This window comes from Astatotilapia calliptera, chromosome 3 (genome assembly GCF_964374335.1).
Source record: "Astatotilapia calliptera chromosome 3, fAstCal68.1, whole genome shotgun sequence".
Classification (NCBI taxonomy): Eukaryota; Metazoa; Chordata; class Actinopteri; order Cichliformes; family Cichlidae; genus Astatotilapia; species Astatotilapia calliptera.
In genome coordinates this window covers 59,932,820-59,957,890 of record NC_137424.1, presented here as the reverse complement: position 1 = coordinate 59,957,890, position 25,071 = coordinate 59,932,820, and the positions used below count along the sequence as shown (strand labels likewise).

Sequence of the window (25,071 nt, the reverse complement as noted above, 5' to 3'; positions counted from 1 at the left end):
CTGCGCATTCATTGGTTGCTTCATGAGATAAACACTGAGCACTACAGACACAGGGATGATTCAGCTTTATCACATATTGCATCAGATCAGTACAGATCATGTGTAAACCAAAAACAAACTCAACATGGTTTCAGCAGTTTCTTCTTACCTTCAACAAACAATACATCTAAAATGTATTAAGTATAAAGTAAGTAATGTGTCTAAAGATCAAATTTTTTTTCACTTGATATTCATGATGTAAACATTTATATGAATTTTACTTAAACCAAATGAATGTTATATTATATTGAATTCAAGATGGCAGCATGCTCTTTGTTTGTTACGTGTCCGTCTAATTAGTTGTTTTTAAAAGATTTTTTAATCTATCTCTTAACGTATTTCTTAACTAATTTTTTTAACGTATTTTTTAACCAGACAGTTAATATTGCATGGATTGTTTGGAAAAACGTGTGGTTGGTAGATGCTTTGGAAGTTGATGGATGCATCTTCCTGGAGCTAACAAGCCTATGGCCCTGTACCGTCCTCCTGGAGTTATTTGGCCTAGACCCGGCTCTATCCCATCTTCCAGGAGCTAACTGGCTAGGGTCTGGCCCTGCACCGTCCTCCAGGAGTCAATTGGCTTAGGCTTAGGCCTGGCCCTGTGCCATCCTTGTGGAGCTAACAGGCTAAGGACCAGCCTTGTACCATCTCCCATGAGCTAACTGGCTTAGGCCTGGCCCTGTGCCATCCTTGTGGAGCTAACTGGCCTAGGTCCGGCCTTGTACCATCTCCCATGAGCTAACTGGCTTAGGCCTGGCCCTGCACCGTCCTTCAGGAGCTAATTGGCTTAGGCCCGATCCAGCATCTTCCCACAGGAGCAAATTGGCTAAGATCTGCCCCTGCACTGTCCTCCAGGAGTAAACCGGCTTAGGCCTGGCCCAGCGCTATCCTTTTGGAGTTAACTGGCTTAGGTCTGGTCCGGTGCCATTTTCCTGGAGCTAACTGGTTTGCTTCACCCAGAGGTCTGTACTGTTCACTTCTGTTAAGTACTAAAATTGTGGATGATGGCAGTATTTACTATTCTAATTTGCCTCTTGGCCTTTTTGGACCCTCGGATAAGCAATTGCTTATGGACACATAGCAGGGGAACCTCTGAAAATGATTTTTATCTACAAGAGAATTTTGAAAAAGGAACACGCTCTATAATGTTGCAAAAATCAGAGCAGTTATCAACTCAGTTGGATCATGACATTAGTTTCATGCATGTTTTGCCCAGAGACTTATCTAAACTTCAGTCTATTCTGGCCTTGCATACTTATTTCATTTGCCCATTTAATGGAGGTTTCAGCTCGGGTTCAACATATCAAAGCATTGAACCCAAATCAAAGGCGAAACAGAGGTTGTTGATTGTCTTGCTTCTACTTTTGTCAGGAAATGTGCAACCAAATCCTGGCCCTGAACTGCAATATTCCCAGACTCCTTCTGATTTTAAAATAATGTCTGGTGTCAAATATATTCATCTTAATGTGCGCAGCCTACTACCGAAGATGGACATGGTCAAAATTTGGGTTAAATCTACAGATGCAGATGTTGTTATAATTTCTGAAACTTGGTTAACTAAATCTATTACTAATGAAGACATTAACATATATGGGTACAATGTATATCGCACTGATAGGCCAAAAAAAGGAGGCGGTGTAGCTATTTATGTCAAATCAAGATTTAATGCTTCGATTGTTCTGTCCCAATCGATATGCAAACAAATGGAGTTTTTGGCCTTGAATGTAGATATTGCTAATACTTTTTCGATAACCATTGCTGGGTGTTACAGGCCCCCATCTGCTTCAAAAGAGGCATTATCTTCATTAAAGCACCTTTTGGCTAAACTAAATTATACTGAACTACTAATGGCTGGAGACTTGAACTGGGACTGGCTAAATGCAACTTCTGGTGAATTTAAAGAATTCTGCGATTCAATTAATCTTACCCAGCTAGTCTATCTTCCTACCAGGCCAAATCTTAAATGCCCTGAAAAGTCTACATTAATTGATTTGGTTTTAACAAATGTACCTCATAAATTCTCTTAGCTTGGTGTTTTCTGTAATGACCTAAGTGATCACTGTGTTGTTGCTGTTTGCAGAAATGCTAAAATTCCAAAATGTAAGCCACGCATAGTGTGCAAAAGGAATCTTAAACAATTTAATGAACAGGCTTTTCATCATGATTTGTCATTAGTTAATTGGGAAAAAATCGGACTATTACCAGATGTAGAGCTAGCTTGGACATATTTTAAGGAAAGTTTTATGGGAATTGTTAATAAACATGCCCCCTTACGGAAAGTTAGAATTAAAGGTCGAGAAAATCCTTGGTTTTCGCAGACACTCGCAGATAGCATACACAAGCGTAATAGAGCATGGGACAAGGCGAGACAAACAGATACTTCCACTGATTGGTCTGTTTTCAAACAGCTTAGAAATAAATGTACTTCTCTTATTAAAAAGGCCAAATCTGAATACTTTTTGTCTGTCACCACTGAGAACCTCAATGAGCCACAGAAATTTTGGAAAGTAATCAAGTCTTTTTCCGCCAATAAAATGACTCAAACCTTTCCTAAATCTGTTGTAAAAGATTCAGTCTCAATTAATGATAAAACTGAAATTTTGAATTGTTTTAATGATCACTTTCTATCAGTGGGTTCCCTGTTTGCTTCTGCAGAAACTTTTTTTAACAAATACTTGCCCAGAACTCTGTTTTCTGGAGACCGTTTTAACTTTGTACATTTTAGTGTTTATGAAGTGCATAAAGCTTTAAAGGCTTTGGATCACAGAAAACCTCCTGGTCCAGACTTGATGGAACCTTATTTTTTGAAGTTGGCAGCTGATTTTATTGCAGAACCACTCTCAATTCTATTTAATTTTTCAATTAAAACCAAAGAAATTCCATCGGTTTGGAAATCAGCTTTCGTTTTGCCTTTATTGAAAGGAGGTGATCCATCGGTATTGACTAATTATAGGCCAATATCAAATTTGTGTGTTCTATCCAAAATCCTGGAATCTCTAGTTTGTGACCAGTTGAAAGAGTTTTTGTACTCTAATGATATTGTCTCCAAATTTCAGTCAGGCTTCAGGAAAAAACACAGTACTAACACTGCCACTATGAAAGTGATAAATGATATTATTGTGGCACTTGATAAGAAATTGTACTGTGCGTCACTCTTTATTGACCTCTCAAAAGCTTTTGACACTGTTGATCATGCAGTCCTAAAAAACAGACTGCTCAGCCTTGGATTGTCAGAACATGCATCAGCGTGGTTCTCAAATTATCTGAAAAATAGAACCCAGTGCATTAAACTTGAAGGTCTTTTTTCTAAATTTGTTGCTGTCCACAAGGGGGTGCCACAGGGCTCAGTTTTGGGTCCCCTTCTGTTCCTTTTATACAGTGGGGCAAAAAAGTATTTAGTCAGCCACCGATTGTGCAAGTTCCCCCACCTAAAATGATGACAGAGGTCAGTAATTTGCACCAGAGGTACACTTCAACTGTGAGAGACAGAATGTGAAAAAAAATCCATGAATTCACATGGTAGGATTTGTAAAGAATTTATTCGTAAATCAGGGTGGAAAATAAGTATTTGGTCACCTCAAACATGGAAAATCTCTGGCTCTCACAGACCTGTAACGTCTTCTATAAGAAGCTTTTCTGTCCCCCACTCGTTACCTGTATGAATGGCACCTGTTTGAACTCATCATCTGTATAAAAGACACCTGTCCACAGCCTCAAACAGTCAGACTCCAAACTCCGCCATGGCCAAGACCAAAGAGCTTTCGAAGGACACCAGGAAAAGTATTGTAGACCTGCACCAGACTGGGAAGAGTGAATCTACAATAGGCAAGCAGCTTGGTGTGAAAAAATCAACTGTGGGAGCAATCATCAGAAAATGGAAGACATACAAGACCACTGATAATCTCCCTCGATCTGTGGCTCCACGCAAGATCTCATCCCGTGGGGTCAAAATGATCATGAGAACGGTGAGCAAAGATCCCAGAACCACACGGGGGGACCTGGTGAATGACCTGCAGAGAGCCGGGACCAAAGTAACAAAGGTCACCATCAGTAACACACTACAACGGCAGGGAATCAAATCCCGCAGTGCCAGACGTGTTCCGCTGCTGAAGCCAGTGCATGTCCAGGCCCGTCTGAAGTTTGCCAGAGAGCACATGGATGATACAGCAGAGGATTGGGAGAATGTCATGTGGTCAGATGAAACCAAAGTAGAACTTTTTGGTATAAACTCAACTCGTCGTGTTTGGAGGACGAAGAATACTGAGTTGCATCCCAAGAACACCATACCTACTGTGAAGCATGGGGGTGGAAACATCATGCTATGGGGCTGTTTTTCTGCCAAGGGGACAGGACGACTGATCCGTGTTAAGGACAGAATGAATGGGGCCATGTATGGTGAGATTTTGAGCCAAAACCTCCTTCCATCAGTGAGAACTTTGAAGATGAAACGAGGCTGGGTCTTCCAACATGACAATGATCCAAAACACACCGCCCGGGCAACAAAGGAGTGGCTCCGTAAGAAGCATTTGAAAGTCCTGGAGTGGCCTAGCCAGTCTCCAGACCTCAACCCCATAGAAAATCTGTGGCGGGAGTTGAAAGTCCGTGTTGCTCGGCGACAGCCCCAAAACATCACTGCTCTCGAGAAGATCTGCATGGAGGAATGGGCCAAAATACCAGCTACTGTGTGTGCAAACCTGGTAAAGACCTATAGTAAACGTTTGACCTCTGTTATTGCCAACAAAGGTTATGTTACAAAGTATTGAGTTGTATTTTTGTTATTGACCAAATACTTATTTTCCACCCTGATTTACGAATAAATTCTTTACAAATCCTACCATGTGGATTCATGGATTTTTTTTTTCACATTCTGTCTCTCACAGTTGAAGTGTACCTCTGGTGCAAATTACTGACCTCTGTCATCATTTTAAGTAGGGGAACTTGCACAATCGTGGCTGACTAAATACTTTCTTGCCCCACTGTATATCAATGACTTGGGTCAAAATGTCTCAGACACAAATTTGCATTTTTATGCTGACGACACAGTTATTTACTGTTATGGATCATCTCTTGCTCAGGCCATTGAAATTTTACAGAAAGCCTTTGTTGCTTTCCAGCATTCACTTATTCAGCTAAAATTAGTTCTCAATGCTGACAAGACTAAGCTAATGTTGTTTTCCAAGTCAAAGAAGGTCCCGGAGCCTATTGCAGTGGTGTCCACCCTTGAAGGAAATGTCATAGAGATAGTTCATGAATATAAATACCTTGGTGTCTGGATTGATGACTCCTTCACCTTTAAACCACATATAGAGAGACTAGTAAAGAAACTGAGACTTAAACTTCGTTTTTTCTTCCGTAATAAACAGTGCTTTTCTTTTGCAGTAAAAAAAACGTCTTGTCACTGCAACCTTTTTATCTGTGTTAGATTATGGTGACATTCTGTATATGAACGCTTCTTCTTCATGTCTTCTAATGTTGGACACGATGTATCATGCTTCCTTGAGGTTTATTACCAATTGTAAATACCTGACCCATCACTGTGATTTGTACTTAAGAGTAAAATGGCCTTCTTTGGCCATTAGAAGACAGGGGCATTGGTACACTTTTATTTACAAAGCTATGCTTGGATTGCTGCCTCCTTATATTTGTACTTTGGTCACAAGGACAAATAGTGGTTCTTACTCCTTGCGCTCAAATGATCAGCTGCTGTTGTCTGTTCCCCTTTTCCGCACAGAGCTGGGTAAGAAAGCCTTTGTCCACTCTGCGCCTTTTTCGTGGAACATGTTACAGAAAGACTGGAAACTAACTGAATTGTTGTCTTTAAATGTTTTTAAAACTAAACTCAAAGGCCTACAGGCTGCCTCAATAATGTGTAATTGTTTTGTGTAATTTTAACTTTGTTTGTTTGTATGTATTTGTCTTGAAATGTGTTGCCTCTTGGCCAGGACTCCCTTGAAAAAGAGGTCTTTGATCTCAACGGGACATTCCTGGTTAAATAAAGGTTAAATAAAAAATAAATAAATAAATAAATAAAATATGCAAATAAATAGAAATTAATTAATTAATTAAATAAATAAATAAATTATTAATAATAATTATTAATAATAATAATAACAATAACAATAACAATAATAATAATAATAATAATACATGGAGGTCACCACATGATCACAACAAAAAATTAAGCTGACAACAGAGCCAAGTGTGGATTTATGTTCTGAGAAAAAAAAGAAAATGCAGAAATATGAATAATGTGATTATTGTGGTTTACATGGGATTGTAGTTTGTGTTCTGTTTTCTAGAACAACCACAGCCAAACCCACCTACGTAAGTGTTCTGCAAAATCTGCCAATTAAAGAACTGGAAGATCATCACCTGGCCTTGTCATTTGCTTGAGGGCCATACTAGCATTTAACCAGTGCACACCCTATGATCAGCACCATAGAAAACTGAACCGTAGCATCAGAAACTAACATAACATTTGATGAAGAAGGTCTAAACATTAATGAAAGCAGCACAGAGTCAGGAGCAGAGAGGTCCTTGAAGCTGCAGATCAGACTGTAAAGATGAATTGTTGAGGAGGAAGAAGCAGATGTGAAGTTTTCAGTGTGACAGCATGTTGTCAGTCAGAGCTGCTCACAGTATAAATGTGGGACTAGAAGGAAGGACGAGAGCAGCCTGATGTGAACAGAAGGAGCTCTGATGTTTGTCACAAACTGTGCAGCCGGCCTGGAGCTACAGGCTGGTTTACCTGAAACCTTCAGACTGAACACACAGAGCTCCAGCTGTGAGCTGCTCATCAAACTCAACACGGGTTACTAAATACGGAACTTGGTGGTGCAGCAGATACTGGAAAACACAATAAAAACTCCAGCCAGCCAGTAGATGGCAGCGATCTGCTAAACCAGGATCTGAAAAACTGAAGCTGTTAATTCAGCTCTGTGCAGTGGGCAATCATAATGAAGCACTTTATTTCAAGTTGTAGAGTCCTTCTACATATTTTTGGCAACCAAACAGGACCATGTTGAAAAGTTTTGAGTAATAAACTTTAATACATGTTTCAAAGCTTCACAAAGCTTCCTCTGACCATAACGATAGTGCATACAATTTTTGTTTTTGTTGTTTTCTGTGTGTCACAGTAGTGGGTCTGCAACCCAGTGTTTTGTGTAATTTAATTTCATTCTCTGATTACTGTGTTTTTCTCCATGTTTCCTTTTTTTTTTTTTGTTGAAAGTCTCTTATGTTCTTTCCTCATTGTGTTGGGTTTTACTTCTCTGTGGTGTCATTACATTTCCTCACGTGTTCTCACTTCCTCTGACGACTTCCTGTGTGTATTTAATCACCTGTCTTCCTCTGTTCATTGTCAGGTCATCTGTTGTACTTGCTGTGTGTGTGTGTGTGTGTGTGTGTGTGTGTGTGTGTGTGTGTGTGTGTGTGTGTGTGTGTGTGTGTGTGTGCTCATCAAAAATGAAAGCACATGATGAGTTTTCAGTTGAGCACAAAAATGGTTCTGAAGCTGAAGATGAACCTGTAGTTCCTGATTAACTGTTCAGGATTTAGATTGAGGTTATTGTTCCCTCTACATCAACTAGAAAGTGTTTTGGGTCAGTTACCCTTTATCTTAATAAGTGTTTTAAGTATTTGCTACATAAATAAAAGTGATGGCATAAGATGTAACTACAACTACAAAATGATTGCGCTAGCTTATGTGGTTGCAGTTCTACAAGGATTTAAAAGTAGTTGCGCAAAACGGAGCGTGCCTGCTCTGACCGGTTTTAAAGGGTTAAAAAATTATCAAATTTATTTCTGACATCTAGTTAGGTCGTCCCTTTCCTTTTAGCTCACAGATTAGCTATTATATTGACAAACAAATTATTGTTGTTGTTGTTGTTTTTGTTTCCTCACTGCCAGTTGTATTTCAGGATTTTGAATACATCTGGCAGTATTAGCTAGCTACTGTTTTTAGTAAGCTAATGTGCTCTTCAGAAGTTCTAAGCCGCTCAAACTGTGGACTCTAACTAGTGTTAGAGCAATGGCCTCTAACACCAGTTAGGTCTATGACTGGACTCTCATACATCACAGCACCACACACACTCTGTTTATTTGCACACTTCTTATAATTTCTTTCTTAAATTGTTCATTTGGACATCCTATTTTTTATCTTTATAATTTACATCGAACTCTTAGTTTAGTCTTTAATTCTTAGGTTAAATTCTTAATTTATTGTTTACATCTGTTAGACCCTTTCTTATTTAACTGTAATTTTTTTTGTAATTTTCTCTAAATTTCTAAATGTAAAATTTGTAATTTTGTAAATCTTGAACATTTCTGTAGTGTAGTTTAATGGTCGGGCATTGCACAGCAATGAGCATTTCACTGCATGTTGTACTGTGTATGATTATGTGTGTGACAAATAAAATTTGAATTTGAGCTTCAACATTTCAAGTCCTGAAGAGTCATCTATGTGCATGGGCAAGACAACCTGTTGCAAGTCCGACTGAGAATCAGGGTGAAGATTAAAGCGCATATTTTCCACAGTGTCTTCTCTTCATTGGCTCCCTGTTAAATCCAGAATTGAATTCAGAACTGCTCATAGAGGGTCATTGGATTGTTGGGGTTTCTTTGTATTATCTCAGAGCCTTTACGGTACAATCTGTCAGTCCGCCCCAGGGCAGCTGTGGCTACAATGTAGCTTGCCATCGCCAGTGTTTGAATGGGTGGATGACTGAATGTAGTGTGAAGCGCTTTGGGGTCCTTTGGGACTAGAAAAGCGCTATACAAATACAGGCCAATTTACAATATAAAGGGTTTTGAGGCGACTGTTAAGCTGCATTGATTCATTCATAGACACTCACAATTTTATACTCTTCTTACTGTACTGATATTCATTCGTGTGTGCATATATGATCTAATAAATGCATCTAATTCAAACGGACACACTATAAAATGAGGAAGAAAGTATAAAGCAATGTGAAAGCTAGGCAATTATTGCCAAAAGCAAAAGAGGAAATATACTTGTCAATTTTCAGTAACAGTTCATCACCCTAACAGCAGCTCAAAGAAAACGCTAGTCAATCGAGCATTTAGCCATTTGTCAGCATTCTGATTTCATTCAGCACAATGGAGACTTTAGTGGGACTGTTGCTTTTGCTTCTCACTTATTCAGCCTCAGCAGGTATGTATGCTTACTACCCAACAGTTTTTACAGCTGCAACACTGAACACAGTATTTTTTTTTCTAGTGTAAACATCAATGATTTTGTATATCCAAGGGAATTACACATCTTTAAAATGTGCGCAATATAAAGTAAATGTTTAAATGGATGTAGGGTCCGCAACAAGTAAAAAATATTTAATCAAAATATTTAGAATTGTGGATCAGTACCTTGATATTTCTCTCAATATTTCAACAGCTCCATCTGTCAGTGCTACAGCCGTCAGTGCTACAGCCGTCATTACTTCTGCTGTCAGTGCTTCTGCTGTCAAGGCTCCAGCTGTCAAGGCTCCAGCTGTCAGGGCTCTAACCATCAATACTTCAGCGGTGGATGGAAATACCAGTAAGAGCATTTTATTGAACTCAATTTGTATAATTAAATTTAAAAATGTTTTTAAAAATGAATAGAATGAATGAAAATAACATTTATCCAAGGGCGTAGATTTGGTTTTGGCATTGGTGGGGACGGATGATTCAACCACCGAACTCTGCCCTTTTTCTTTTTTTTTTCCTTTTTGTCTTTGCTTCTTGATAATAAAAAAAAAGGAGAAATATACTTGTCTACATATGCTTGTGAAATGCACTTCACACACGTACACACACGCTGTTAAGAGATATATTCTAAAACACTTCTTCAGCAGAGAATCAGAGAGGAGAAACAGACAGATTTTCTTGCTAGCAAGGGTAGCCTCCAGAGCTCACACACCAAGAGTGAGGCTCCAAGATTCGCAAATGAGAGACTACCCCGGCCTTTATTTATACTTCAGTGGGTGGTTGTTCCTTACATTGGAGTGTGTGTGTGTGTGTGTGTGTGTGTGTGTGTGTGTGTGTGTGTGTGTGTGTGTGTGTGTGTGTGTGTCAGAGTGTGTGTGTGTGTGTGTGTGTGTGTGTGTGTGTGTGTGTGTGTGTGTGTGTGTGTGTGTGTGTGTGTCAGAGTGTGACCCCATAAACGACTTCCCTTAACCTGCTGGTCTGGAAAATCCAACAGTTCATCTATATGTAAAAAGGCACTTAGACTAAAACTGACACAGCTATGTTAATCCTACCGTAAAACAATAAGACAAGGTACAACCTTTCCCATGCTCCTAGGATGTGGGGGTGAAGTCAGAACACCCTGGGAAGTACACACCGTTGTTACAGACTTCCTAGGATGAGACATTCTTTAAATATGTCACCAACTATATACTTCTAAACACAAATGATTACATGCAGTGTTCTACCATATGCAAACTTATATAATTAAAAGATTATACTGACTACTAAATACAATTTTCCATTGACACACCCACAGTTGTTTGTCGCCAGATGCCACATTTATTTATAGTTTTCACTTGTTATGACCGACCACCGTCTGACAGCTCCGGTCTCAGCTGATTTCCAGCCTCCCCTCCGCTCCTCTCCCGTCTCACTATAAAAGGGAAGGAAACCATCATCAGTCCAAACGCCATCAGCTGTTCTCACCTGCGTCTCCAGCACAGCCCCGTTGAGCTCACTACACCACTCCTCCCCTGCAGCCGCGCCCGGGACCACACCTCTGCCACAATGCTATTCTGCATGCTTTTAAACCATTTAAAATTACAATTCATAGTTTTTTTATGTGAACTATATAATGTTAAATTACTATTAAACAAATGACTGACTAAGTATTTTAGGCTTTAGTTTACTTCCACATTCCATATAAATCAGGTATCATACAAAAATAAAAATAGCTTCAAATACAGTCATGACAATAAAAGAATATGACTTTAAGGACTTAACAACATTACTTCAGATATAGTACACCAACATCTCTGACACATTAGCACTAAGGGAACACTTAATGACCTGGTGGTTTTTGTCCATAAAACTACTCATCTAAGATTACCACAAAGTAAAAGATCTCTTCAGCAAAATTATGCAACATTTTAGGCACTATTGCCCCGATCAAATTAGTCAGCTGGGATTTTTTTTATTCTAAACATGAACAACTGTTACAGCAACAGATATGGACTACTGGTGTCCCACACAACAACTCAATGTCCACTATGTGAAGGAGCCAAACACATGCCTGCTCCTCTCGGTAACTGAGATAAACTGCTGGCATATTGGTTTTACATCTATACTGTCCAGTCTCTCCTGGTGGACACACAGCAGCATTGTTTAATCTCATTTGAGTCATTGTTGGCCTTAGCCATCTTTTTAGTCTTCTGAGATCACTGAAGTATCTTTCATCCTAAGAACATGCGTTTTATCCTCAGATTAAAATTATTATTCTGTGCTTGATGTGCCTCACCTTTGGCCCTGGCTCTTCCCCTCTGACTGCACTAGGACATATTGCTACCTGATAAAATAACACATTGATTTGTGCCATATAAAAAGTGAGACATGTCAATTCAGATTATTTGTCAAATATACACTAATGAAACAATTTACATCAGCAGCCTAACAATTGTTATGATGATAAATACTAGTTCATCTATAGCACCAAATCATCAGTCAGTCACCTGCGTCTTGTAGCGTAGCTTCTGATTGGGCAGACCACCGTTTTACCTCCCTCGTGGTTACTTCTTCCCTCCGTATGTTTTGTTTATACTGGGGAATGAGGAAGATGGCGTTGTGATCAGAATTCCCAATGAGGGCTGCGCCCAGGTCCTTGTTTTGAAGCGAACTCAGCACATCATGTCCGAATTACATGATGTGCTGAGTTCTCATTGTAGCAGCAGACTTTATTAAAGCGAACCTCAGACAAGTCATGCCAAACTTTTACCAGCATGTCTCGTGTCCAACGAGGGGGGATCAAATTTTGGATCACTGCTACACGCCATACAAGCAGGGCTACAAAGCTGTCTCACACCCGGCTTTTGGGAAGTCTGACCACAACGCCATCTTCCTCATACATATATATATATATATATATATATATATATAAAAAAAAACACCCAGCACGCCCCTGCGGGCGGTTTATCCTTCAAGCTCGGGTCCTCTACCAGAGGCCTGGGAGCTTGAGGGTCCTGCGCAGTATCTTAGCTGTTCCCAGGACTGCGCTCTTCTGGACAGAGATCTCCGATGTTGTTCCCGGGATCTGCTGGAGCCACTCGCCTAGCTTGGGAGTCACCGCACCTAGTGCTCCGATTACCACGGGGACCACCGTTACCTTCACCCTCCACATCCTCTCGAGCTCTTCTCTGAGCCCTTGGTATTTCTCCAGCTTCTCGTGTTCCTTCTTCCTGATATTGCTGTCATTCGGAACCGCTACATCGATCACTACGGCCGTCTTCTTCTGTTTGTCTACCACCACTATGTCCGGTTGGTTAGCCACCACCATTTTGTCCGTCTGTATCTGGAAGTCCCACAGGATCTTAGCTTGGTCATTCTCCACCACCCTTGGGGGCATCTCCCATTTTGACCTCGGGACTTCCAGGTTATACTCGGCACAGATGTTCCTGTACACTATGCCGGCCACTTGGTTATGGCGTTCCATGTATGCCTTGCCTGCTAGCATCTTGCACCCTGCTGTTATGTGCTGGATTGTTTCTGGGGCATCTTTACACAGCCTGCACCTGGGGTCTTGCCTGGTGTGATAGACCCCAGCCTCTATGGATCTTGTACTCAGAGCTTGTTCTTGTGCTGCCATGATTAGTGCCTCTGTGCTGTCTTTCAGTCCAGCTTTGTCCAGCCACTGGTAGGGTTTCTGGATATCAGCCACCTCCTCTATCTGCCGGTGGTACATACCGTGCAGGGGCCTGTCCTTCCATGATGGTTCCTCGTCTCCCTCCTCTTTCTTGGGTTTCTGCTGCCTGAGGTATTCACTGAGCACTCGGTCAGTTGGGGCCATCTTCCCAATGTATTCTTGGATGTTCGTTGTCTCATCCTGGACTGTGGTGCTGACACTCACCAGTCCCCGGCCCCCTTCCTTCCGCTTAGCGTACAGCCTCAGGGTGCTGGACTTGGGGTGAAACCCTCCATGCATGGTCAGGAGCTTTCTTGTCTTTATGTCAGTGGCTTCTATCTCCTCCTTTGGCCAGCTTATTACCCCAGCAGGGTACCTGATCACGGGCAGGGCGTATGTGTTGATGGCCCGGATCTTGTTCTTACCATTCAGCTGACTCCTCAGGACTTGCCTGACCCTCTGCAGGTACTTGGTGGTTGCAGCCTTTCTAGCGGCCTCTTCATGGTTCCCATTTGCCTGTGGGATCCCCAGGTACTTGTAACTGTCCTCTATGTCTGCAATGTTGCCTTCTGGTAGTTCAATCCCCTCAGTTCTGACTACCTTCCCTCTCTTTGTTACCATCCGACTACACTTCTCCAGTCCGAACGACATTCCAATGTCATTGCTGTATAGCCTGGTAGTGTGGATCAGTGAATCGATGTCTCGTTCACTCTTGGCATACAGCTTGATGTCATCCATGTACAGGAGGTGGCTGACAACTGCTCCGTTCCGTAGTCGGTATCCGTAGCCAGTCTTGTTAATGATCTCACTGAGGGGGTTCAGGCCTATGCAGAACAGCAGTGGGGACAGAGCATCTCCTTGGTAGATCCCGCACTTGATGGTAACTTGTGCTATGGGCTTGGAGTTGGCCTCTAGTGTTGTACGCCACATCCCCATTGAGTTCCTGATGAAGGCTCTTAGGGTCCCATTGATCTTGTACAATTCTAGGCATTCCAGTATCCAGCTGTGGGGCATTGAGTCATAGGCCTTCTTGTAATCAATCCAGGCAGTGCACAGGTTGGTCAGTCTGGTCTTGCAGTCTCGGCTGATTGTTCTGTCTACCAGTAGCTGGTGTTTTGCGCCTCTGGTATTCTTGCCAATTCCTTTCTGTGTCCCGCTCATGTATTGACCCATGTGCCTGTTCATCTTAGCCGATATGATGCCTGACAGGAGCTTCCATGTAGTACTGAGGCAGGTTATTGGTCGGTAGTTGGAGGGGACCGGTCCCTTCTTGGGGTCCTTGGGGATCAGGACCGTCCGGCCTTCAGTTAGCCATTCTGGGTGTCTTTCGTTAACTAGCAGCTGGTTCATTTGTGCTGCCAGACGCTCGTGGAGTGCAGTCAGCTTCTTCAGCCAGTAGGCGTGAACCATGTCGGGCCCTGGTGCTGTCCAACTCTTCATACTGGAGACCCTTTCTTGGATATCTGCCACTGTGATGGTTACTGGACCCTGTTCAGGGAGGTCGCTGTGGTCTGCCCTCAGATCCTCTAGCCACTGAGCATTGCCGTTATGGGTTGCATCCTTCTCCCATATGCTCTTCCAGTATTGCTCCGTCTCCAGCCTTGGTGGTGCTGTTCTCTTATTGTTCCCTTGCCACTGAGAGTACACCTTTGCTGGTTCTGTGGAGAACAGCTGGTTTATTCTCCTGCCTTCTATCTCTCTGGTGTACCTCCTCAAGCGGCTGGCCAAGGCTGTGAGTCTTTGCTTGGCAGTTTCCAAGGCCTCAGGTATGGACAGCTTGCTGTATTTCTTATGCACCTTATTTGTCGCACCTTTCTGCAACTCCGTTAGTTGGCTAACCTCCCTCCGTGCTACTTTGATCTTGCCCTCTAGCCTCCTTCTCCATGGAGGGTACTGCCCCTTGTGGCTGTTCAACTTGTAGCCAAGCATCTCACTGATCACTGCTGCCGTATTGTAGATCAGCTTGTTAGTGTCGGTAATCGTGGTTGTAGGTATTGCCCGTAGTGCTGCATTAACATCATCTAGCAGACCTTCTGAGGGTACTTCACGTAATCTTGGTAACCGGCTACGGGGGATCCAGGTTTCAAGCTTGGCCATGATCCTATTTTTCAGGTCAGTTCCTCTCGCACTCAACGATCCTTCTCCTATCGCACTTGGGGCTATGTACCCAATCTCGGGTGGGGGTGATGATATCTCCCCCCTGACCTGGCGTCCTGACTCCTCCTTGCCGTAGCATTTGTGTTGTACCTCGTCAATCTCTAGCTGTGAGAGCAGTCCCTTCTTTCGAATGTTGGAACACTGAGCTACTAGTTGTTTCGCCGTCATTGTGGATGTTGGGTATCGAAGAATCCATAGGTCCCTCATCCTATTCATGTAGCCCCTTCCGCCGGGGTTACTTGCGTAGTAGCATTCCAACAACGCCCTGTTTTCGTCCCTCGCCCACCGATGCCTTCTTGTTCCAGTAGCCCACTTTTCGTCAGGGTGCCCTGGTTCCTCAACACCTGACGCGGACCTTGTTGATCCGGGCGACGTCCGAGCCGGCATGCCTTCATATTTATCTGTCTCGCTCATGTCTGCGGTAGGCTTGCTTAGCATAGGGGGTCTAGCCTTAGGACCCTTACTGGATACAGACGCCCCAGGCAGGAATCGAACTTGCGATCCTCTGTTCCAAAGGCGTGTAGTTTAACCACTACGCTATCCAGCTGCTCTACGCTATCCAGCTGCTCTACGCTATCCAGTAATGTTTGTGGGGTGAGTGCATTTTTAAAACAATTTGTGCAAACTGCACTACAAGGTGGATATTTGCAAAACCACCTCATAAAATATTGTCTCACAAATTAACCCTATGAATATGTCAGTACCATTAGGATGAAATTATTGTGTCACCAACATTTAACGTTAGACATATAATTTTAACAGCCTCAGTAAACTAATATCCTGGCTTGCTCGAGGCTGCCGTTTTCTCTGATAGTTTCAATCAAAATTAGAAATGCTGCTCTGAGAGACTGAGATAACTAATAGTGCTGCCTGTTGTGCAGTTAGTTTCCAAAACACGTTATTAATGGGTACATACAGTTTTAGACTGATGTGGGCCAAAGCCTAGCATAGCCTGTAACGTTATTATGACGGACACATTTTATGAGTTAATTTGGCTTTAAGTAGGGATGGGTATCAAAACCCGGTTCTTGTTGAGAACCGGTTCCCACTGTTTCAATTCCTTGGAATTGTTTGCCATTTTTGCAAACGATTCCCTTATCAATTCCAGTCACCCCGAATGACGTCACCACGTTGCGGAGCGTCATTTACCTGGCAGGAAACACGGCGCCTAAGCAGCTCAAACGCTCAAAAGTTTGGATATACTTTACGAGAACGGATGACAACAGGGCAACTTGCAATACTTGCAATGTAGATATTTCATTTAAGGGAGGAAACACTACGAATATGCAAAAGCATTTGCTCACAAAACACGCGATAACCTTAAATGAATGTCGTGTTTTTAATTCCGCTCCGGACTCGTGAATCTCAACCCAGCAGCAGCGGTAACGTTTGCACGTCCTCTCCCGTTAATGCGGCAGGTAAATAATCAACTAACAGTGCATATTATGTTAGCGCGATCTGCCTTATTACAAAACCTGCCATTACTGTGCGTTTAGGTGACCATGATAAGAGAGACAGACAGAGTCTGGCTGGCTCAGATGCTGGCAGTTCTTGCTGCAGTCTACCGGTAGCGTCTCCTTTCAGGCCAGGATAGACGAATGTCACCGAGCAGTGACTAAGTTTGTGGTAAAAGGCTTGCACCCATTTGCCACAGCAGATGCCCCCGATTTTTGGTAAGTGAATGTGTTTAATTGTAGGCAGGGACATTACTGGATATTCTTGTGTAATTGCTACAGAATAATTTATGTTATACTTTGTTATTGCTACAGACGAATATTTATTTTATTATTTTACATTTACAATTTTTGTTTCCTGGGGACCCTGTGACACCCCGTTGAAGAGCCAGGCTGTGGATCTCTTTGTAAGGCTGTAAGGCTTTGTAAGGCCATGTTACTCCTAAATGTCTGTCTTGTTCAAAGAGAAGATATAAAACAAAGTTCTAAGCTAATCGACCTTAGTGTTCTCCTTTTTAAAAAATAAGAATCGATAAGAGAATCAATAAAGAATCGAATCGTTAAACAGAATCAAAAATGGAATCGGAATCGTGAAAATCTTATCAATACCCATCCCTAGCTTTAAGTGACTTACAGGTTTCTTTGAAAAATACTTTCTTATATCCAGGTTCTTCCTTTTTGCTGCCGTCCTCCTCTCCTCCTCGCAGCGCAGGCTTTCTGCTGCTAAAGCTAAACAGAGCTCCCTGAAAGGCACAGCCAATCACATTGTCCATATTTGTCACATGAGGTCGGACTCCAGTAGAGAACGTAATTAAACTCTTTCTGCACCGCTGGGTGAATGAGACGCTGACAGATCGTTTTTTTCTTTCTATTGGGTTTGTTTTTCTTTACTCGAAGAGATCAAATTATTGGTGGGGACAATTCAATAATCGCTGAATATTGGTGGGGACATGTCCCTTCCGTCCATGCCAAATCTACGCCCTTGCATTTATCCATGTTTTACCAGTTATCTGGGTCGAAGTCCCAGGGGCAGCAGTGTAAAGCACTCAGCAGGGGTTGTAAATGGGAAATGGTGTGTGTGTTCGCACAAGCACATTTTTTCCAAGTGCTTTCCTCACTATTATCCACATGCATCCATACACCGATGGATGCATCGGAGAGCAATTTGGAGTTAGTATCTTCCTCATGCCCATTTGGTATTCAGCCTAGGGGAAGCCAGGAATCGAACCACCATCCTTCCAATCGGTAGATGACCTGCTCTACGGCCTGAGCTACAGCCACAGAACAGAATGACGGCTGAGATAACCTTTGGGGAAAACTAATTCCCCACTAACATCTAACCTTATTTAGTTATATTGTTAGACTACAAGTAGTTCAACAACAGATGAGAGTAAGAAAAGGATTTTAGTAGTTAAACATTTCTGACATTGTTTCAACAGCTCCAAAAAACATGTCAAAAAGTCTAAATTTACTCTGATTGTGGTATTTTTATTTTTAAATATTAATAGAGCAGTTATGACAACAAATTCTTCTTTTTGTGAAAAAATATTATTTTACTTTCAGTGTGATCCCAGCAGACATTAAACAGATGTAAGTGTTTCAGTTGGTGATCCAAAACCAACAGGAAGTTTAAGTAACTATGTTGGGAAACCACATTATTTATATATTGAGGCTAAATAAAAATAGCAATTGCAAAGTTTATTTATTCAAATAATTATTAAGGAAAATATACTTGGCATAAACTGAATGTATTCCAGTAAAGTAAATATTTAAACAGAAACCAGAATATTTGGTTTCATTTGATCCGATTCCAACAAGTATAATATTTGACATTGTACTTTTGCTACAAAATTACATAGAAAATTTATACGTAATCAGATTAATTGCATTTAAGTAAAAAGTTTATTTTCAAGCCATTTCTTGCATATATTTTTCAGGTTCTCAAGCTAACACACGCCTTGCCATCATTGCTGGCACTGCCATTGCTGCCGTTGTGGTCGTGATAATCTTCTATGTAATTGCCCGGAGATGTGGTAAGTTTATTCTTGCATTAGGGAGTTGTTGCTGTTGTTGCCGTTGTTGTGTGCTATAAGTAGAATTAAACAAGCTAAAAAGGAGAAAAAAAAACATGCAAAAGATATACAGGATTATATGCCATGATATCAAATACACAAAATAATACATATTCATATTTTACCAATATCACTAATATGACAAAAATACATCAAAACAAAATCACTAAGTTATTTTGTGATTATTATAAGGTAACTTCTAAAAAGTATCCAACTGTGCTAACCTGCAACACAGTGAATTTTACCTTTAGAACCTGTACAAACTAAAATACATCGGCTTCTTTGTTGCAAAGTAATATTCACCTTTTGGCTAAATTTGACATTTTTAGCCTTTCAGATAAATCTCTCATTTTAATTGTGCTATGAATGATTATTTTTAAGCTTTCTGTTTATCCAAAATAACAAGCTACTATAAACTGTCCATCCACTTTTGACTGTCTGTGTGTGTGTGTGTGTGTGTGTGTGTGTGTGTGTGTGTGTGTGTGTGTGTGTGTGTGTGTGTGTGTGTGTAGGTGCAACGAACGAGCAAATCTTTGAATCTTGTGGCAAACCCTTTTTTAAGCTCGCAATGGCATGCTCTGAGCTGCTTCAAAAAACGGAATAAAAGGGTTTGATTTTTTGTCTTTTGGATACTAAAGATTTTTCATTCATACTGTTTTTAATAGCTTTTAGCACACTTGTTATATCTGTCTTTCTTATATCTCTTTTGAAAAAAAAATCTGTATGCTTGAATGTTGTAGTCAATCGATTTTCTGTTTATGCTTAAAAAAATGTTCTGTTTAAAGATATTTATGAAATTGGGTGGTATGTATAACCTGCTTTTCTATAACTAATGAGCACTGTGGTGAAAATGGTCACTTCTGCTTGCATGACATGTTTCATCAAATAGACCAAATCAGATGTTCCTCACATTACATATGATCAATAAGACTGAGATCCCTCGGCTCAGACAAAAGCTTGTATGTGTGTTAGGATTTAGCCTAAACAGCAGGCACAGATACACAGAAATAGGAAGGTTTTTGATTTGATTATGTATAACAATGGGAAGAAGTAATTTGTGTTGTGATTGATAAACACTAATGTTCAAGTAAAGTTCAATAACGGGTGTTAAAAAGATAAAGATAGAATAAGTACTCAGAAATAAAAAAAAAAAATGCATTGAATGACGGAAGGGGAATAATAAATTTCTGTTTGAGATTATAAGAAATCATGAAATGCAGTTATGCATAAAATGGGGGGGGGGGGGGGGGTGGATGATTGTTAACATCAGATGTTGTTCGTATCATAAAAACCTCTGCAGTTAATGATTATTCTCAGTTTCCCTGGGGGCATTGTCAAAGTGAGCAGAAGACTGGAAGACTCTGGTTGACATAGTCTTTTTTTTATACCCACTAGAGATAATTTTTTTAAACTTTTCTTTAAACTCTTACATTTTGAATGTGAATATTATTAACTGATTGAGCTGTTTCATTTGTTGTTTCTAAATTGCTTAATAAAGTATCTTTTTTTGCGATTAAAGTACATTTTGTGGACATTTCATTCTTTTGACGTAAAGATTGAACTTGGGCATGATTATTACCATCTACTTTTTTAAGGTTCTTATAAGTTATTCTAGTGTTTTAAAACTAACAGATCCCTGTGGTCTATTTTAGACCGGGGAGGGGGGGGAAGGTTAATGAATTATGCTAATAGTGAGTAAAAAGTAAACAGTATAATACAGATAAATAAAAAAACACTCCCAAAACAGAAAAAAATTATTACAAATAAATTATTACAAAATATTAATAAAAGAACTATAAAAATGGAGGCAACTTTGCCTGTGGTAGAATGTATACAATGTATGAAAAAATCTTTGCTGCAGATACTAATTTTGTGTTTTAAGATTTATGAGTTTCATGCTTTCATAGTGGCACATGGGAGAACTGACATTTTCTCAGGTGGTACACACTGTAAAAAGTTTGAGAAACACTGATAAGGTAAGTGTATGTGTGCTTTTGGAAAACATTTACAGCTGCAGTACAGAATCTTTGAAACAAGCTAGCATAAAACATTTTTAGAATATAAAAAGAGCACTCTGCTTCTCTTTACAGCTCCTCACTCCACCAGGGAACCGTTTGGCATTTTCTGTGCAAATGTGATGTATGTACTGCGGCAGTCATAAGTTTTAGTAGAGTTGTTGCTGAACCACATAAAAATATATCATTAATTTTAAACTCCCCAATCAATGATAATGTTATGTTGGAATGTTGTTAAAGAGGGTCAAAAATGTTTCAACCCAGTTTGTTTTGCAGATTCTGTATAGCAGCTTTAATATAGGAAGGACACAACTTCCAGATTGTACGAGTAAAATAAGGTTTTTTCTCTTTGTCAGTTTAAGTGATCTAGGTAGCTCTGTTTTGGAAGTTCAGTTAACGCTAGAAATGTGTTTTGGAGTTTGTACGTGCTTTGTCTCTAGGGGCCACCGTAAATATTTATATATAAACATATGTAAATAAAATCACTTGTTTTTACATTAGTAATTCCTTTTGTGCATAATTTTATATTATTGTTAATAATAAATTAATTAAAGCAACAAAACAACCTGAAGAGCCGGTTGGGAGCCGAAAGAGCCGGTTCTCTAAAAAGAGCCGGAAATCCCATCACTAATCGCTCTGGCAGCAACACCGCTAGAGCCAGAGCAGGGGGGAGCTGGAACAAACCATTTTGGGAGGGGGGGGGTTATCTATACATTTGTTGTTAAAATGTTATGGCTCAACCAGGTATTGTATGCTTTTTATGTTTTTAGTAGTGTGTCACACAAATAGCAAATATTGTCAAAAAAAGTAAGAAATCTTTGGGGGTGCTTAAAATGTGCTAAAATCGCCCCTGGTCAGAAGCGCTCCGTCTTCACTGGACTCAGTGCAAAAAGAGATACAAACTATTAAAATAATGGTAAATGGTAAATGGCCTGTATTTATATAGTGCTTTACTAGTCCCTAAGGACCCCAAAGCGCTTTACATATCCAGTCATCCACCCATTCACACACACATTCACACACTGGTGATGGCAAGCTACATTGTAGCCACAGCCACCCTGGGGCGCAGTGACAGAGGCGAATAATAGAGAACAAAGAAACATTTCACGAAGAGTGAAAATAATATCACAACCAAAACCTTGATCTTGGGAATGCTGCTACCTGTAAACTTCATGTATTCAGTGGTTTATACAGTATGAACATTGGATTTAATTTTACTTTGTGTATGTTCATTTTTTTTTTTTGCCATATTGAAATTAACCTTATATATTTTTAGATGATTGGTTATGTCTCCTACAGAAGAAAAGTTTAAAAGATGGATTTAGTCATAATTTCAACACATGCAGTGATAAGTAGGATGTATTCTAGATGTTGTGGTAAAAACTACAATTACGGACAAAAACTTCTACATGCATGGGCCACTTGATTAGGTACAACTGCACATTAAACTATACTGGTAGTCACTCTCAATTTGCCTATAAAAAATATAATTGCACCTGTCAGGGAAAACACTTACTGTGCAAAAAAAAAAAAACAGACTGTTAAAACACATAAATAAAATAATAATAATAATAAATACAAATAAAATATATAATAAAACTTTTCTTCATAGTCAGCAAAGAACAAAAATTATTGGAAACATAGTCAAATTAATGAGCATGAGAGTACAGTATATTCAGCTTTGCAATATATATGAAATATATTCAGTTTTAGAATTTCTATTCAGTGTTAAATTTAGCTAGGCTCAAAGTGTTAATTCTAGTTTATTTAAATAAACGACATACTCACATGCAAAAGTGGGGAGGCACCAAGGGTGGAAAGAAGTTAATGTAAGGTGGCACATGCCACCACTGTAGATCTGGCCCTGCTTAGTACATTAGATCATGTTTTAGCTACAAATTTGCTCTCTTGCTGGAACGTTTGGTGTTCATGAAATGTAGTAAATGTGTCTGTTTGTTTACCAATTTATGAATTCATTCATCCTATCATTGAAATAACCACATGAGAGATGATATTGCAAATTAACTGCACACAATAGCAGCAATTTTAGTTGTGCAATATTTCCCATCACTGCTTGCCTTTAGTTTCTCTAGTGTGTATACAAATGCATTGTAGAATAATTTGGGTTTTAGATTGTTACACTCACACTTGTCCATTTTCTAACCAGGAATAGGCTAAACATCTTATTCCATATTTCTCTAGTTTCCTGAATAGTAGATCATATCAGATCTACTGTATGAAAAGCTTTCTGTAGGTCAAGATAAAAACCATCGCAGAATTCATCATTTTATTGATTTTAAAAGACTATGAAACTTAGATTTACTCTCATCAACACAGCGTCAAAGCAGTTTGAGAATTATTCACAACGTTTAATCTATCAGTTAATTTCTGCCACAAACTCCCCTCCATCAATCTTACTCAGTTCACGAGACATCACACACTGGACTGACTGAGAGACATGAACTACTTTTTGTGCAGGTCTTCTTGTATTAAAACAATATTTTCTTCTATGTAAAGGAAGTAAATAAACAACAGAAAGGAAGAGAAATCCTGCCAATTCAGAAAATAGAACAAACTACATAATATGTAGTTTGTTCTATTTAAACTACATAAGACTGGCCACCTATAAAATCCAAATCTTTAAGAAATAAAAATAAATAAAGTTCCAGTGTTATTGTCGTTTAAGCAATGAAACCCTAAAACTGTTGAATTATTGCTTGATTATGTTTACCCATCTTCAAACTGCATATCTAAAGGGGAGGGAACAAGGAAATACATTTACAGTGTTTCAGGAAGAAGAGGGAGGAGTTATCAGGCTTTGACACATTCCAGGAAGTGGAGCAGTTTGACGTAGACACTGTTTAACCCTTTGAACATAAACAAAGGAAGCAGATCAGTTTTTACATTCATAATATACAAATGACGAGCAAATAAAAAAGCTGCCACATTGTAACACCATGGCACATATTATACCATGAATTGTTTTTCATTTCAAAAATGTTCACATTCAGACACAAAAATCATTAAATATCGCACAGTTATTAATCCTTCAAATATGAGACATTTGGCTTTCAGACACAGAGCCAGTTTATCTTTACTGCAAGTATTTTTGTGTTTTACACCGTTGAATATCAAGTTAAATATGCTGCAAAATGTGAACATTTACAGAATAAAAGTCAGAATGTGTAGAACAGGGGTTTTTTTTCCACTTATAAAATGTTTTCACATTCTTGTCTTTTAAACTCACAGATACAGGAAAAAATATTTGCAATCAACTGATATTTTCACAGATATATTGAGAGCTGCAGACTTGCAATTCAAATTTTACTCTTATTTATTATTTTTACTACTTGGAACCACAACTCTGTGATTCCAGCCTCTCAGATCAGTGAATACAAGTGCTGGTGTCATGATCCGGGGTGTCGGTGGTGTTTTGGGGAATGTTTTCTTACTCTGTTCAAAGCTCAGGTCCTTCCTCCAGGTGAAGTTCTGGGTCTACATCTGCCTCTCTCCACATGCGGCTTATTGTCTGCAATCAGCGATGAAGTTTTAAGGACCACCTCAGAGTATTTATCAGATTGTCATCTAAACAGTAGTTTTAAATCAGCCTCCATGTTCTGCTTGCTCCAAGTGTTCCTCTGTTTAATTTCACCTTCTCATTATCCACTCACCTCCACGCTTATCTGGATTTCTTCTGTCACATTGTGTTCTGTCGCTCCGTTTCTCCCAACTTCCTGTGGAGAATCTGGAAACCCACCTGCCTGCTTTCCTGCTCACTGTAACCATCCATCAGTCCAGAAAAGAAGGTCTCCCTCCCTCCAAAACCCAGATTCACCAGCCTGCCAAGGAAGCAATCTTCTTTACTCTCCTTGCAATACAACTCACCTGCACTGGAAATAATACCGGTCTCCTCTGTTACAATGGATCCAGCCTCTCAGACGTTTCCTCCTTGTAACATTTTACAGCTCTCTCTCTGTATTTAATAAAATCAGCTTGAGGTTGAAACAGCCGTGACTTGAGTCTGCTTGTGGGTTCACTTTCATGCTGGCCTCTCGGCCCTGAAAGCCTGACTTCTCCCTCTCGAGTCACAAATTCACACATTGTGAGCTTCCACTTTGCAGCTCTTCTTAAGAGAAATCTGGTACAAAACTTGCACTTCTAGCTGAAGGGGGACAGGTGGTGGTGAGGGAATTTGTGTGGTTGAAAGCAGAGACAATAGGAATGGAGGTCAGCCAATCAGAATATTGATAACTGGTACGTATTGCAGCTCTTTGTATTGTGTCTTTCTGGGGGTGTCGATCAGAACAAGCAGCAGCCAATCAAATGCAGTGCAGTCATTTATTTCGTTGGCTCAGATATTTACACAGCACAGTAATGAAGGGCACAGCACAGGTTTTACAGTCTTTGTAATCTGTGAGTGTGCATTGAGCTTTGCTCTGAAGAGGAAATAAAAAACAAGAAATAACATTTAGTTT

General features: G+C 40.1%; 1 long non-coding RNA gene across 2 annotated transcripts; it reads left to right on the top strand.

Moving 5' to 3' along the window:
* Positions 1-66: 66 nt before the first annotated feature.
* On the top strand, positions 67-20,102 carry LOC113017211 (uncharacterized). Of its 2 annotated transcripts, none has more exons than XR_003271420.2 (4): positions 67-1,001; positions 9,449-9,592; positions 18,447-18,542; positions 19,094-20,102. It is a non-coding gene; the product is annotated as an uncharacterized LOC113017211 (long non-coding RNA). The 2 variants fall into 2 exon arrangements; XR_013906288.1 differs by lacking the exon at positions 67-1,001 and adding an exon at positions 9,067-9,211.
* Positions 20,103-25,071: the final 4,969 nt, after the last annotated feature.